Source organism: Protopterus annectens, chromosome 5.part0, assembly GCF_019279795.1.
Source record: "Protopterus annectens isolate FY-2018-M chromosome 5.part0, PAN1.0, whole genome shotgun sequence".
NCBI lineage: Eukaryota > Metazoa > Chordata > Ceratodontiformes > Protopteridae > Protopterus > Protopterus annectens.
Window position 1 is genome coordinate 1,674,445,443 of NC_056735.1, and position 16,065 is coordinate 1,674,461,507.

The 16,065-nt window shown below is 45.4% G+C and overlaps 1 protein-coding gene across 1 annotated transcript in view; it reads right to left on the reverse strand.

The window, feature by feature from the left end:
- Positions 1 to 16,065, reverse strand: part of BRWD1 (bromodomain and WD repeat domain containing 1) — a gene marked incomplete in the record, with an annotated part of 4,378,631 nt that overhangs the window by 3,231,800 nt on the left and 1,130,766 nt on the right.

Below are 16,065 nucleotides of genomic sequence, written 5' to 3' on the forward strand. Positions count from 1 at the left end.
TGACCGTGCAGGATCTGATTGTTTTGTTGAGTCAGACGGTGTGAAGTTTGAGGCAGAATCCATGGTGGGCCTTGAGCTAAGTTCTTTAAGACTGGGTACCAGTGCTGGCGCAGCCAGTCTGGAGCAATCAGGATCATCTGTGTTTTTTCTTGTCTGGCTTTTAAGAGTACCTTTGAAAGGAGAGGCAGTGGTGGGAAGGCATAGACTTTTAGGTTTTTCCAACTGAATGATAGAGCATCCACTTTCCATGCTTGTGTGTGGTAAGTCCTTGTGCAGAGTTTTTGTAATTGGCAATTCAGTGGGGAGGCAAAAAGATCTATGTCTGGGCATCCCCACTTTTGTGTTACCATGCTGAAGACTTGTGGATTCAATTTCCATTTGTGAGGGTCCATGATATTACTGCTTAGATCGTCTGCCAGAGTATTTTTCCTTCCTGGCAGGAATTGTGCTTGCAGATGAACTTGATAAGTTAGAGCTGTGTTCCATAAGGTCATGGCTTGCCTGCACAGGGGATAAGAATGAGTGCCCCCTTGCTTGTTTATGTACCACATTACTGTGGTGTTGTCTGTCCTTAATAGTAATTGTCATGGATGCAGAAGGTCCTTGAAAGCTGTTAGGGCATTTTGAACAGCCAACATCTCTTTTTGATTGATGTGAAGATGCATTTGGTCTGTGGTCCACTTGCCCTGAATACATTTTCCTGCCACGTGTGCTCCCCAGGCGTAATCCGAAGCATCTGTTAGAGTCTGCCTGGCTTTTGGGTAGAGTGAAGGGCTGACCCTTGTTGAGGTGACATGCCTCTGTCCACCATCGAAACTCCTGTTGTAGGCAGGGAATTATTGGAATTACTGCTTCTAAACTGTGAGAATGTTGAGTCCAAACACTTTTTAGGTACCATTGTAATTTCTTCATATGTAGTCTGGCATATGGAATTAGTAGTATGCAGGATGCCATGAATCCCAGAGCCTGCAGAATCTTTCTTGCAGGGAGATAGGACTTCTTTGCTTGTAATTGAAAATATCGAGTCAGTTGTCCTTGTTTGTCTGGTGTGAGGTAAGCCATCTGGGCCGTTGTATTTAAGCTGGCACCCAGGAATGTTATTTGCTGTGAGGGCACTAGTTTTGACTTCTTTTCGTTTACTGTGTACCCTAGAGAAATTAGCAACCTTCTTACAAACGCCAGATGCTTTAGAAGAATGTCTTTTGTCTCTGCTTGGATGAGGCAGTGGTCCAGGTATGGATATATCTGAATTCCTTTTTGTCTGCAAAATGCAATTACTGGTGCCAGGCACTTTGTAAAGACCCTAGGCGCAGTAGATAAGCCAAAGGGCGGAGCAGAGAATTGGTAGTTCATTGTACCAGCTTTGAATCTGAGGTATCTTCTGCAATTTTGTCTGTTAGGGACATGCAGGTATGCCTCTTTGAGGTCCAAAGTAACAAGCCAAGCCTTCTTGCCCAGCAAGGGAAAAAGCTGCTGTAGTGTCAACATTTTGAATTTCGGAACATCCAGGTAAGTATTTGAAGTAGAAAGGTCTAGAATGGGTCTCCAGGCTTTGTCCTGTCTGGGGACAAGGAACAGTCTTGTGTAAAATCCTTGTCCTTGGTTCTTGCTGTGGTACTTTTTGAATAGTTCTCATGGCCATGAGGGCTGAAATTTGTTTTTGAGCCTCTGCCCATTGATTTTGTGGCAGGTTTGCCATTCCTTTTAGCGGAATCTGTAACCGTGAGACAATATTCAGAACCCATTTGTCTTGGGTGATAGTTTGCCAATTTTAAGAAAAAAGTGCTAGTTTTCTCCCTAAGGGTGCTGCCAGGAGGGGAGTGCTTGGCGTACATAGGGGGAAGTCATTGGGACTGTTTCCTGTAAGGTTGAGACTTGTCCTCACCTCCTTTTGGGGTTGAGGTGCCCCACTGTCATTGTCTGTTAGAGCCTTGGGGTCGAGATCTGCCTCTTCGGCGTCTGTACCTGCCTCTCTGTGGCCTGTTTGACACTGGAAAGGACCAATTCTTTGTAGGCTAATTTCTGCTAAATCGAGGTGGCTGTACCTGTAAGAAATCTTTGACTGTTTGCATAGATTTAGCTTTATCCTCCATTTTCTTTAACACCTCTTCTGCCTTAACACCAAACAAGGTACCAAGCTGTAAAGGAGCATCCAATAATTTTGCCTTAACATGATCAGGTAAACTCTGTTCTTTTAACCAAGCATGTCTTCGAATCACAGAATCTAACTGTGGTTCTACAAGAGGCCTCTAAAGAATCAAAACCACATTGCAGAGTATGTTTTCCCACCTGTTCAACTGCATGCAATAAATCCTGCATTTCCTTATAGTCAGGGGCTTCTGAGCTTGCAAGCATTTTCTGTTTTAACTGAACCATTAAATATTGTTGGTACTTAAGCATGTGAAACTGGCAATTTAAAACCCTAACTGCTAAAGTTGCCGAGGTGTAAACTTTCTTCCCCCATCTATCCAATGTCCTGGAATCTCTGACAGAGGGGACTGGATTTTTTTGCAATAGAAGCCTTAACCCCTTTGAGACCCTGGGAAATAGTTTCTGGATCAGCAGAAGGGTTTTTATAAAGAAACTTATGAGAGTCAGGGACTCTAATACCTATCTGGCTTGGCTGGTGCAGGGGGTAAAGAATCAAGAGATAAACTGGATTCAGAGAACACATCATCCACAATATCTAACAGGCTGGATAGCTAGGGGCCTGTGCTGAGGCAATAAAAGGAAGTCCCCTGAGCCTTTTCTTGGATTCTGAATACTCCTGACTTTCCCAATGGAAATGCTCCCTCATGGTATGTAAGGTCTCCCCAAAAGAATAATCCTCAGGAGGAGAGGCTGAAGGGATGGATTCTTCAGCATCAGAGTCCTCATAGGGGGGTAGAGAGTATCCCTGGTCTGAAGAGGAACTTGTCTCCACGTGGGAGTCGGAGGTGGCCTGTGGCTCTGAGGTAGTGGGTGTCAGGGGCTGCGAAAGTGCCTCACTGAGAACCGGCGACTGGCCTAGAAGAGGCTTCGTCGGTTTTGGACCTCGGATGTCTGTCCTTATCCTTGTCTTTGCGTTTTTTCATAATTGCGGTCATCGGTTGATCCGACGGCATAGTACAATTAAATCTGCGGCCAAAGTAATGCAAAGCAAAATTAAAACGTCGTTTTATAGTGCGTTTGTTAAATCTAGCACAAAACCGACAACTAGTGACGTCGTGATCAGGGCCTAGGCATGGAATACAGTAAGAGTGGAAGTCCAAGGCAAGAAAAAAGTTTCCTCAACGGGGTACTTAGCTTTATTGAAGACTTCGGATCTGAAATTCGACTTCTAAAATCTCAGGGGTCGGCCGACCGGCACTTGCGAACTGCTTTTGCTTCGGGCACCGCGCGGCAAGAAAGACCAAAGAAAATGGCATCGGATGCATCTTTTGGGATTCCAGGGGAAGAAGGTGCTGTGTCCAGCAATTTCATACATACCATTGAATTTTCATGTGAAGATGGGCCAGATGTATCATGAAAATTGTGGACACCATCAGTCCAAGAATTTTCAGGATTGCTCTTGCCAAGGTGACATTCCTCTTGGAGGATTCCAGAGGCATCTTCTAGTAGCAAGTACAGTTGTGTACACTTGCCATAAATGTAGATGTTGAGTGTATTCACTGTTGCAGTCATCAGACTTGGGTTATCCTGCCAGGGGTACCCCTCAGTCGGCCCGATTACCAGAGGCTTAGTATTTCTGCGTCGGTTGCCGTCACTCCAGGACTAGTGCCAGGTCGTCAGTGGTATAAAATCAGGCAGTTGAAGCCATTACATCAGTTTTTGTTGCCCCAAATGTCAGGAGCCGCCAAATAGGGAGTTAGGTTATGGTGGAATATCACCAGTAGAAAGTAAATACCAAAATTTCCCTGTAAGGAGTGAGGAAGAGTGAGACAGCGAGAGACAAGGGGGATGGAGGGTGGGAAACCAGGATTGCAGCAGTGAATACACTTGAAAATCTACATTTATGTTAAGTGTACATAACTGTACTATGTTCTTCATGTTTCACTGTTGCAGTCATCACACTTGGGCTGATTCCCAAAGCTGAAGAAAAGGGTGGAAGCAGTCAAGAAGACTGGCGGCTGGCTAGAATGCCCTGGAAGACTGCAGCTGTAAAGCCTGCAGTGGATTTGAAGAAGATAGACATGTGGTAATGCTTGGTGAAGGGATGAACAGAAGTCCATGAAGCAGCCTCCAGGATGTCCTTGGTAGGGACTCCTCTGGGAAAAGCTGCAGAGGTGGAGGTTGCCCTGGTGGAATGGGTTCCGACCACCTTAGGGGCTGGTTTCCCATTGTGTTTGTAGCAGAAAAGTACAGTTGTGTATACTTACCATAAATGTAGATGTTCAAGTGTATTCACTGTGCGGTCAGTACAACTGGGTATTCCTGCTGGTAGGTTGCCCTCAGTCGACCTGAATTCCAAAGTCTTGGGTCCTGCGTCAGCTGCTGTCGCCCCTTCCCTGACATCAGGTCGTCAGGGGTATAAAAGAAGCAGCTGACACCATTTTCTTCAGTTTTTCTTGCCCCAGATGTCAGGTCCAGCAGAAAAAAGGGGGATGGCGGGTGGGTAACCTGGACTGCAACAGTGAATACACTCGAACATCTACATTTATGGTAAGTGTACACAACTGTACTACGTTAGTTGTGTTTCACTGTTGCAGTCATTACATTTGGGTAGAGTCCCAAAGCTATAGTTGGGAGGCTGGAGCTAAACAGCATTAGGAGCGGCTATAAGGCCCTGCAGAACTGCAGTGGCAAAGCCTGCCCTGGATTTAGAGTAAAGTGGCAGATAGTGCTTTGTAAAGGTGTGCACTGAACTCCAAGTAGCAGCCTCTAAAATGTCTTTGGTTGGTTCTCCCCAGAGAAAGGCTGCTGAAGTGGCTGCAGCTCTGGTTGAATGTGGCCTAATGCCCTTAGGCACTGGCTTGCCATGGTGAAAGTAGCAGAAACGAATGCAGTGGCCTATCCACTTTGAAATAGTCTGCTTTGAGATAGCCTTGCCTTGTGATCCTGCAGCATATGCCACTAGTAATTGCTCTGTCTTCCTGAAAACTTTGGTTCTGTCCAAGTAGAATCTAAGCTGTCTGTGTACGTCCAAAGAATGAAGCATTCTCTCGCCCTTGTTCTGTGGATTTGGATAAAAAGTTGGCAGATGAACAGTTTGGTTAAGAGCCACAATGGACACCACCTTAGGCAAAAATGTTGGGTTTGTCCTCAGAGAAACCCTGTCTGGATAAAACATGATAAAAGGTTCCACAGCCATGAGTGCCTGTAGCTCAAACTCATCTTGCAGAAGTTATTGCTAGGAGCAGAGCTGTTTTCCAAGATAAAAACTTTATATCAGCAGTAGCAGCTGGCTCAAAAGGAGGCAGGGTGAGTTTTTCCAAGACATAGTTGAGGTTCCATGCAGGTACTGGTGATTGCCTTGGAGGCCTTAAATTGTTGGCTCCTATGAGGTACTGCTTTAATAAGGGACGAGAAAAGATTGGTGGCTCTGTATTGTAATGAGCCGAAATGGCAGAGGCATGAATTTTAATGGATGAAAAAGATGGGCCTTTGTCCAGCATCTCAGTTAAGTATTGCAAAATCTGAGGAATATTTGGTACAGCTGCATCAGTTCCTTGTGCCTGGTTCCAAGCACAGAATCTCTTCCATTTTCCAGCATAAGATTTTCTAGTACTAGGCCTTCTGGCTTCCAAAATGACATCCATCGCAGCTTTACGGAGAGGTATGTTTTGTATGATTACATTATCCGCCATGTTGCCAAGTTTAAAGTCCTGAGTTGGCTGTGCAGGATCTGATTGTTTTGCTGGGATAGTAGATGGGATATTTGAGGTAAGGTCCAAGCTGGGCATTGAGACAAGATCCTTAGGATTGGATACCAGTACTGGCAGGGTCAGTCTGGGGCAATCAGTATCATCTTTGGCTTCTCCTGTCTAACCTTTAGGAGTACCTTGGGGAGGAGGCAGTGGAGGAAAGGCATATACTGATAGGGTGTCCACATTCCATGCTTGTTTATGATAAGTCCTTGTGCAGAATCTTTTTAGTTGGTAGTTGTGAGGGGAGGCAAATAGATCTATGTCCGGGCATCCCCATTTCCTTGTTATCATGCTGAAGACTTGTGGATCCAGCTGCCACTCGTGGGGCACCATGAGGTTTCTGCTTAGCTCGTCTGCCAGAGTATTTTCCTTTCCTGGCAGGAATTGTGCGTGCAGATGTACTTGGTAAGTCAATGCTGTGTCCCACGAAGTCATGGCTAGTCTGCAAAGGGGATAAGAATGTGTGCCTCCTTGCTTGTTTATATACCACATGACCGTGGTGTTGTCTGTCTATCAGTAGTTGTCCCGGATGAAGTAGGTCCTTGAAGGCTGTCAGGGCATTTTGAACAGCTAGCATCTCTTTTTGATTGATATGTAGATGCATTTGGTTTGAGGACCATGTGCCCTGAATGCATCTTCCTGCCATGTGGGCCCGCCAGGCATAATCTGATGCATCAGTTATTGGTGTTTGCTTGACTGGGGATAATGTGAATGGCTGTCCCTTGTTCTGGTGACGAGCCTTCGCCCACCAACGAAACTCCTGTTGCAGGCAGGGAATGAGAGTAATCATTGTTTCCAGGCTGTGGCAGTGTTGAGTCCAAACACTTTTTAGGTACCATTGAAGTTTCCTCATATGTAGTCTTGCATATGGAATTAGTAGGATGCAGGATGCCATGAAGCCCAAAGCCTGCAGAATTTTTCTTGCAGATAACTGGGCCTTTGTTGCCAACATTTTGAAATAGGTAGTCAGTTGCCTGATTGTCTGGCGTGAGATAAGCCATCTGGGCAGTTGTATTTAAGCTTGCACCCAGGAATATTATATCTTGAGAGGGTACTAGTTTTGATTTATTTTCATTGACCGTGTACCCTAGGCATGTTAGGAGTCTTTTCACAAACGCCAGATGCTGTAGAAGAATGTCCTTGTTCTCCACTTGAATTAGACAGTCATCCAAGGATATATTTGTATTCCTCTGTCTGCAGAATGCAATTACTGGTGCCAGGCACTTTGTAAAGACCCTGGGTGCAGTAGATAAGCCAAAGGGCAGTGCAGAGAATTGGTAATGCATTGAGCCAGCCTTGAATCTGAGGTATCTTCTGCATGACTGTGATTGGGACATGCAGGTATGCCTCTTTTAAGGTCTAAAGTCACAAGCCAAGCGTTCTTGCCCAGCATGGGCAGAAGCTGCTGCAAAGTCAACATTTTGAATTTTGGTATATCCAGGAATGTGTTCAGAATAAATAGGTCCAGTATTGGTCTCCAGGCCTTGTTCTTTCTGGGTACCAAGAACAGTCTTGAGTAAAATCCTTGTCCCTGCTCTTGCTCTGGTACTTGAATGGCCCCCCATGTCCATGAAGGATGAGACTTGTTTTTGTGCCTCTGCCCATTGATTTTTTGGCAGATCTGGCCAGCTGTTTGCCTTTGGCAGGGCATGGAAATGGAACTTGTAGCCTTGTGACACTATATTTAGAACCCACTTGTCCTGGGTTATAATGTGCCAATTTTGAGAAAAAAGTGTTCATTTTCCCTCACAGGGTGCTGCCAGGAGATAAGTGCTTGGTGCAGGCAGGGGGAAGTCATTAGGACTGTTTCCTGTATGGTTGTGATTTGTCTTCTCCAACTTTGGAGGTAGAAGCACCCCATTGCTTTGACCTGTATGAACCTTGCGCCTGGGATCTGCCTCTAGGGCGTCTGGATCTGCCCTTTGAGGTCTGACACAGGAATGGACCAATTCTTTGTAGGCCAGTGTCTACTAAACCTAGATGGCTGTACTTGTAAAAAAAATCCTTGACAGTTTGCATAGATTTAGCTTTGTCCTCCATTTTCTTTAACACCTCTTCTGCCTTAAAGTATTATGCTGTAAAGGTGCATCTAATAATTTAACTTTGACATGATCAGGCAGACTTTGTTCCTTTAACCAAGCATGCCTCCTAATTGCAGAACCCGTAACAGCGGCCCTGCAGGAGGCCTCCAAAGAATCAAAACCACATTGCAAAGTATGCTTTCCAACTTGTTCAGCTGCATGCAATAAATCCTGCATTTCCTTGTTTTCTGCACATTCAGAGTTTAACAACATTTTCTGTTTAAGCAATGCCATGACATGTTGCTGGTATTTGAGCATATGAAACTGACAGTTTAAGGCCCTTATAGCCAAGGTAGCAGATGTGTAAACCTTTTTTCCCCATCTATCCAGTGCCCTAGAATCTCTGTCAGAGGGCGTAGGGTTTTTTGCAGTGGAAGCCTTAACTCCTTTGGGACCCTGTGAAATAGTTTCTGGGTCTGCAGAAGGGCTTTTAAAAAGGAATTTATGAGAGTCAGGAACCCTGTAATATCTGGCAGGCTTAACAGGAGCTGGAGGTAAGGAGTCAGGGGTAAGACTAGACTCCGAAAACACATCATCTACAATGTCTAACACAGGTGGAATGGGTAGAGGCCTGTGTTGAGGTAGTAAAAGGAAATCCCTGAGCCTCTTTATAGATTCTGAAAAATCTTGGCTCTCCCAGTGGAAGGTTTCCCCAAAAGAATAGTCCTCTGGAGGAGAAGCTGAAGGTATAGATTTTTCAGTATCAGAATCCTCATAGGGGGGAAGAGAATATTCCTGATCAGAAGAGGAATCAGAAGAAATAGAAACCTGATCTAAAGATTCATAGTCAGTCTCTTGCCTAGACCTCTTATCAGGAGGGGGATGGGAACCCCCTGATCAAGGTAATCAAGTCTTCGGCCATTTTGGGCATCTGTTTTTTGGGCATAGAGGCCTGTCCACGTGGCTCTTGAGTTTGCTTCTTTGCTTTAGAAGGTGCTTTAGTCTTTGCCTTTGAAGCTGAAGTCGGTTTAATATAAAGATGTTTAGGTCTGAATACACCATCAGAAGCCGGTGCTTGCTCAGCGGCTCTGGACCCATCTGAGGGAATAGTATCTGAGGCTCCAATACCTTGAGTTTACAGCGGCATGGCTGACTCCACGTGGGAGTCGGTAGCGGCCTGTGACTCAAGTAGCGGGCGTCAGGGGCTGTGAAAGCTCCTCACTGAGAACCGGCGACTGGCTTAGGAGAAGCTTTGTCTGTTTTGGACCTCGGTTGTTTAACTCTCTCCTTTTCTTTGCGTTTTTTGTGAACGCCGGTAGTCGGATGGCTATCCAAAGACATTTCTGGATAATTAAACTGACGTCCAAAATAGATTAAAGCAAAATCATACCGACGTTTAATAGTGCGTTGGTTAAATCTAGCACAAAACTGACAACCAGAAACGTTGTGATTAGGGCCTAGCCAAAGAATACAGTAGAATGTAAGTCCTTATGAGGTATTTGCTTTCCACAAGTAATACAATTTACTTTTTCTGACATCGGTCTGGAGCAAGAAAAAAAAGTTTCCCCAACAGGTACTTAGCTTTATTGAAGACTGGATCTGAAATTCGAACACAAAAATCTCAGGAGTCGGCCGACCGGCACTTGCGAACTGCTTCTGCTTTGGGCACCACGCAGCAAGAAAGACTTAAGAAAATGGCGTCGGCTGCTTCTTTTATACCCCTGACGACCTGATGTCAGGGAAGGGGCGACAGCAGCCGACGCAGGACCCAAGACTGTGGAATTCATGCCGACTGAGGGCAAGCTGCCAACAGGATTACCCAAATGTAATGACTGCAACAGAGAAACACAAAGAACATTGGATGCAGTGTGCTATCCATCTGGAGATTGATTGTTTGGATATGGCCTTGCCCTCTGCCCCTGCTGTAAAGCTGACTAGCAATTGGTCAGTTTTCCTAAAAGATTTAGTCCTATTCAGGTAGTATCCGAGCTGTGTGTGCACATCTAGAGAATGCAGAATCCTTTCCCCCTTATTTTGTGGGTTAGGGAAAAAGGTGGGCAAATGAATTGATTGGTTGAGAGCCAGGACACCACTTTAGGCATGAAAGTTGGGTTAGTCCTGAGGGAGACCATGTCAGCATGGAAATGATGAAGGGCTCTACAGCCATGAGAGCCTGTAGCTCTGAAAATCTTCTAGCTGAAGTGATGGTTAGAAGCAAGGCTGTTTTCCAAGAGTGGAATTTTAACTCTGCTGAAGCTGCAGGCTCAAAGGGGGGTAGTGTGAGCTTCTGCAACACAAAGTTAAGGTCCCAAGCTGGGGTAGGAGCTCTTCCGGGAGGCCTTAAATTGTTAGACCCTCTCAGGAACTGTTTGATGAGAGGGTGAGAGAAGAGAGGTGACTCTGTGCTGTAATGAGCAGAGATGGCAGAAGCAAGAATTTTAATAGAATAGAAAGAAAGGCCCTTGTGTAGTAGGTCTGCTAGGTAATCCAGGAAGAGGGGTATGGAGGGATGTGCTGTTTCAGCTCCTTTAGCCTGGATCTATGTGCAATACCTTTTCCACTTGTCAGCATTGGATTTCCTAGTGCTGGGGCGTCTGGCCTCACGTATAACATCCAGGACTTGTTTGCTTAGGCTGGCAGCTGGAGGAGAGGTCAGGCAATAAGCCAGGCTGCCAGGTTTAGGGTCTGCAATCGTGGATGCATGAATTCTCCATTCTTCTGGGTCAGGAGTGTTAGGATCTGATGTAGGTGCCGTGGTAGCAAGGGTAACAGGCTACGCAGCAGTGGGTACCAGTGTTGGCGTGGCCAGTCTGGGGCAATCAAGATTGGCCTTGGTTTTTCCCTCCCTTATTTTGAGCAGTACCCTTGAAATTAGAGGTAGAGGGGGAAATGCAAAGATCGAGAGGTTTACCCATTGGAAGGATAGAGCATCCACTTTCCAGGCCTTGCTGTGAGGTTCCCTGGTGCAGAATTTGCTGAGCTGGTAATTGTTGTGGGAGGCAAAGAGGCCCACCTTTGGGGTGCCCCATTTCTGGGTTACTAGGTTGAAGGTTCTGTGGTCTAGCTGCCACTCATGTGAGTCTAGCAAGTTTCTGCTTAAGTTGTCTGCCAGTGAGTTTTGGGAGCCTGGCAGGAATTATGCTAGCAAGTGAATCTGCATGGCTGAAGTTGTGTGCCAAAGGGCCATGGTGAGCCTGCAGAGAGGATAAGAGTGAGTTCCTCCCTGCTTGTTGATATACCACATCAGTGTGGTGTTGCCTGTTTTGGCCACTAAAGGCCCTGGGGAGAGTAGGGGGTCTGAAAGCTGTCAGAGTGTGCTGGACAGCTAGTAACTCTTTTTGGCTGATGTGCAGATGTATTTGATTTGGGCTCCAATGGCCCTGACTGCACCTGCTGTCCAGGTGTGCACCCCATGCATAAGCTTATGCGTCTTTGGTTAGGGTCTGGGCAGAGTGGGGTTGTGAGAAGACAAGACCCTTGTTGTGGTTGCATGCTGCTTCCCACCAAAGAAAATCTTTCCTTAGACAGGGTATTATAGGTATGATAGCTCCCAGGTCCTGAGAGTGTTGACACCAAAGGCTTTTTAGGTACCATTGTAGTTTCCTCATTTGCAGTCTGGCATATGGAATGAGTAGAATGCAGGATGCCATGAACCCTAGAGCTTGCAGGATTTTCCTTGCAGATAACTGGGTTCTGGTGGCTTGCTGAGAGAAGTAGCCTGGCAGGTAGGCTTGTTTTTCTGGAGTAAGGAATGCCATCTGGGAGGCTGTGTCCAGGTTTGCTCCCAGGAATACAATTTTTTGAGTGGAGACTAGTTTGGATTTTTTTTCATTTACAGTATACCCCAGGGAGGTCAGTAGATCTTTTGCAAAGGTCAGGTGCTGTAACAGCTTTTCCTGACCATCTGCCTGAATCAAGCAGTCGTCTAAGTAGGGGTAAATTTGAATATTCCTTTGTCTGCAAAAAACAATGGCTGGAGCCAGGCATTTTGTGAAAACTCTGGGTGCAGTGAACAAGCTAAAGGGAAGCGCAGAGAACTGAAAGTGCACAGATCCTGCCCATAAACGTAGACATTTCCTGCAATAATCACCAACTGGGATGTGTAGGTAGGCCTCTTTTAGGTCTAGGGGGGGCTAACCAAGCATCCTTGGAAAGCATAGGAAGAGGCTGCTGGAGGGTGAGCATTTTGAATTTTGGTATCACCATGAAGGGGTTTAGAATTGATAGATCGAGGATTGGGTGCCAGGTGCCCACTTTTCTGGGTACCACGAAAAGTCTGGAATAGAAACCTTGGCCTATCTGATCTGCAGGAACAGGATGTATTGCCCTCATGGACAGCAGGGAATTTACCTGTTTTTTGGCATCTGACCACTGGTTTGGAGGGAGGAAGATCTGGGAACCAAAGTATGTAGGGTTTCACCAAATGAAAAATCCTCTGGAGGAGAGGCAGAAGGAATGGATTCTTCTGCATCTGAATCCTCATAAGCAGATAGGGGTTGCATGTCTTCATATTCAGAAACTTCAGAGTCATCGGACTTCTGGGTCAAATAATACTGCTGGGGACAAGTCTCTTTTTCTTTTGGAAGGGGTAGGCTGGCTTCCCCTAATAAGCATGACAAGGTCTTCCGCCAGTTTAAGCATTTGAGATTGAGGCATGGAAGCAGGTGCCCGAGCTGGGGTTGTCGTTTTTTTAGGCGTAGTTCATACTCTGGGCCTTAGAAACTTGGTAGTTTTAGAAAGAACTGAAGACGTGAAAGAAGTTGGTTTGTGTCGAGTATCAGTAGTGCAAAGAACTTCCTCGGAAGCCAGTGCCTGCTCAGCAGCTCCAGACCCATGCAAGGTAGTGACATTCGCAGGATCCTTAGTCAAAGAAGAGTCTTGCAGCATACCATATTCCGAACGGGTCTCGGTAACGGCCTGCGAATCCACATTAGCAGGCATAAGGGGCAGCGCAAGCACGTCACTGAGGACCGGCGAACTAGCGACTAGCTTAATGGAAGTGTGGTCGGCAGTTTTGGACCTGTGCGGTCTGTCTCTGTCTTTACCCTTATGTTTTTTTGGAAGATCGGTAGTCGGATGGATTACCGAAGCCATTTCGGAATACGGAGATAGAGTGCAAAAATATTTAGCTACTATAAGGGCCCGACGACATATGGTTCTGGCGTTGAACAAAGGACAAAAGCGAAAGCGAGGGACATTGTGGTCTGGGCCTAAACAGGTGACGTCTTGGTGTGGTATTTGCTTTCCACACGTGAGACAATTGTTAACTTTGTCTAACATCGGTTAGAGCAAGAAAAAAGGATCCCAAAAGGGGTACTTAGCTTTAGAAGACTTCAACTTCAATTCGGAGACAAAACTCGGGTAGCGGCTGACCAGCACTTGTGCGAACTGCTTCTGCTTCGGGCTCCTCGGCAAGAAATACTGATGCAATGGTGTTGGCTGCCTGATTTTATACCACTGACGACCTGACGTCAGTCCTGGAGTGACAGCAACCAACGCAGAAATACTAAGCCTCTGGTATTCGGGCCGACTGAGGGATAACCCAAGTGCGATGACTGCAACAGTGAAACACTAAGAACATCAGGGTCTTGTTTGCTGGATGAATGGTCATTCTCTTGTGGGAGTGATTAAGCACCCCAGAAAAACTAGTCTTTGCGAGGGTGTCAGACAACTTATGGAGGTTCAACTAGAACCCTAACTGGGAGAGTAAGGCCAAGAACCTCTGTAATGAAACCAAACACCTAGTCATGGACTCTACATAGATCAGCAAATCGGATGGAAAAATGTGGATGCCTAACGCCCGACAGTGGACCACTACCTGGGCAAGAAATTTGTTAAACGCTCTAGGTGCAGTGCAGATCTCAAAGGGCAATACAGAAAACTGACAGTGCAAACCAGATACAACAAATCTCCAAAATCTGAAGCAATAAGCAATATGGATATGACATTTATCTTTCAAGATCAGGGTCACCGTGAAGCACTGGTCTGTCAACACTGCCAAGGTCAGTTGGGTGAACTTCTTCAATTTGGGAACCTTGACATATTCAAAAAGGAAAGGTCCAACATGGGTCTCCACAACAGCTCTTTTTTGGGGAATGGGAAATTCTCCAGTAGAAACCTCTCAAGCTTTCCAGAGGAGGGACTGGTTCTATGACCCAAGTCCAGCATCTGCCAATGAATAAACTCTGGTCCAGTGGATGGGGGAGAATCCCTTTGAATGGAGGTAGAAGTTCTTTCTACTACCATCTGTAACCTCTGCCAGCATTGTTGAGCACCCATTTCTTGAGAACTACTGATGCCCAGGCTGCTTTATTGAGAGCTAACTTCAGAGAAATAGAACCTTGGGGGGTGCTTGAGAAAGATGGGTGTCACGTCTTAGCATACTCAGGTTGTAAGAGGGATTATCCTTTTTGGAAAAGGAACCTCACTCATTAGGCTTGATGGGGTTCTTTTTCTGCCACATCCTTTTATTCCCTTGGTTTTTGTTTGGCTGGGACTTCTGTTTGGAAGGCCGCTGAAAATGATCCTGCTTAAACACCCCCTTACATGAGTTTACCTCTGTCATCCTAGTATTAAAAATCTGATTAGCTGCTGTACCAGACAAACACAGACACTGAAGTGGAGCATTCAAAAATCTCATTTTTTAACTCATCAGAAAAGTTCTAGCTGTACAACCAAGCACACCTCCTGATCACCACTGATGATGCATTTGTAGCCATTTGCCTAGTTTATATGAAGGAAAAGGATTTTAAAAAGACAAGCTCTTTTATTACAAGAAGTTGGTAAGGACACTGAAGTAGGGTTCGCAGACAAGCGGGGCTTGGAGGCCAGACATGGCTGATCATTACTCTGAATTTTTTTTTTTTTTTTTTTTTTTTTTTAGCCAAAGCCCAGGTAAATAGAGGAGAATTACAAGATTTCTTAACATATCCTCCAATGTTGAGATCAATGCAGGAAACTTCTCCACATCTGGAACCTCATCTTCCAAAAGATCATAAACCTTATTGATCTCAATGGAACCAATGATTGCTCCCAACTGACTACAACCCTAAATCTACCCAGCATTTGGGTAAAAGAAAACATCTGTTTGGGGTCCTGAACCAGTTTCGCCATCATAGGAAACAGAGTGATCCAACTGACAGGTCCAAAACCTCAGACACCAGATCCCCTTCAAAATCAGGATCCTTAAATGACTGACTGAAGGTGAAAGCACTGGCATTACTCAACCTGGGTATGCGCACCCTGTAATCAACTGTCTGAACAATGGATCAAGCCACAGCCACCATCTCAGGGGCAAAAGCAGTCGGACTGCTGCCATACCATATGATGTGTTTTCTGTCTCTTCTTAGCATGCACTACTCTAGTGAAAAAATCCTTAGGAGGCGGCACATCAACACTTATAATGGATTCTGCACCTCTGATCTTCTCTGTACCTAAAAGTTTTGGTTCTCCCACACCTGAAGCAGACAATGGTATAGCCCCACAGAATGTGTCTGACCCTCGGTGTCATGCACAGTTGCAGTACCAGTGCACCAGAGAACCTGGAAGTAACAGAAGGTGAGTGGTCCAATAGGCTGCCCAAGGCTGAGGCTACTGGAATCACAAGCTAGAGGAGGAGACATTTAATTTATTTTTATGTTTTTAGGTGCAAAAGGGGTAGATGTTTGGGAGGGTGGGGCATCATCTCCAAGTCCATCAAGCCAGGGGACAAACAGCCAGATAGCCATATCAATACCAAATAATGGTTGCAGTGTCAACCTAATACAAAACAGACAAGTACACTATTCTCACTCCAAGTAGCATTCGAACTGAAGTCAGTTTCTACAGGGATACTATGCTGAAAACTGCACTAAGAAAAGACAGCAATTTCAGTTGTCTAGCACAAAGCGCATGTCACAAAGACCCCAAATTTTAATAAAGGCTAGTTTCAGCCCTACATGAATAGAAACAGCCTAAAACAGCCTTAGACAAGGAATTAAACTTAAGAAAAATTCAAGTAAGAAATGTTTAACAAACAAAATGGTGCCAAAAATCTCTGTTTAAAAGAAAAAATGAACATGCTGCAAATCTACTTAATTATCTCAATTATCACCCCCCCCCAAAAAAAAAACTGTAAAAACGTCAAGTTTTCCTGTCAAAACTTTGAAAAGAAGCTTTTAATATACAAAAATAGCCTCAAATTACTCATAGTTCTGGCA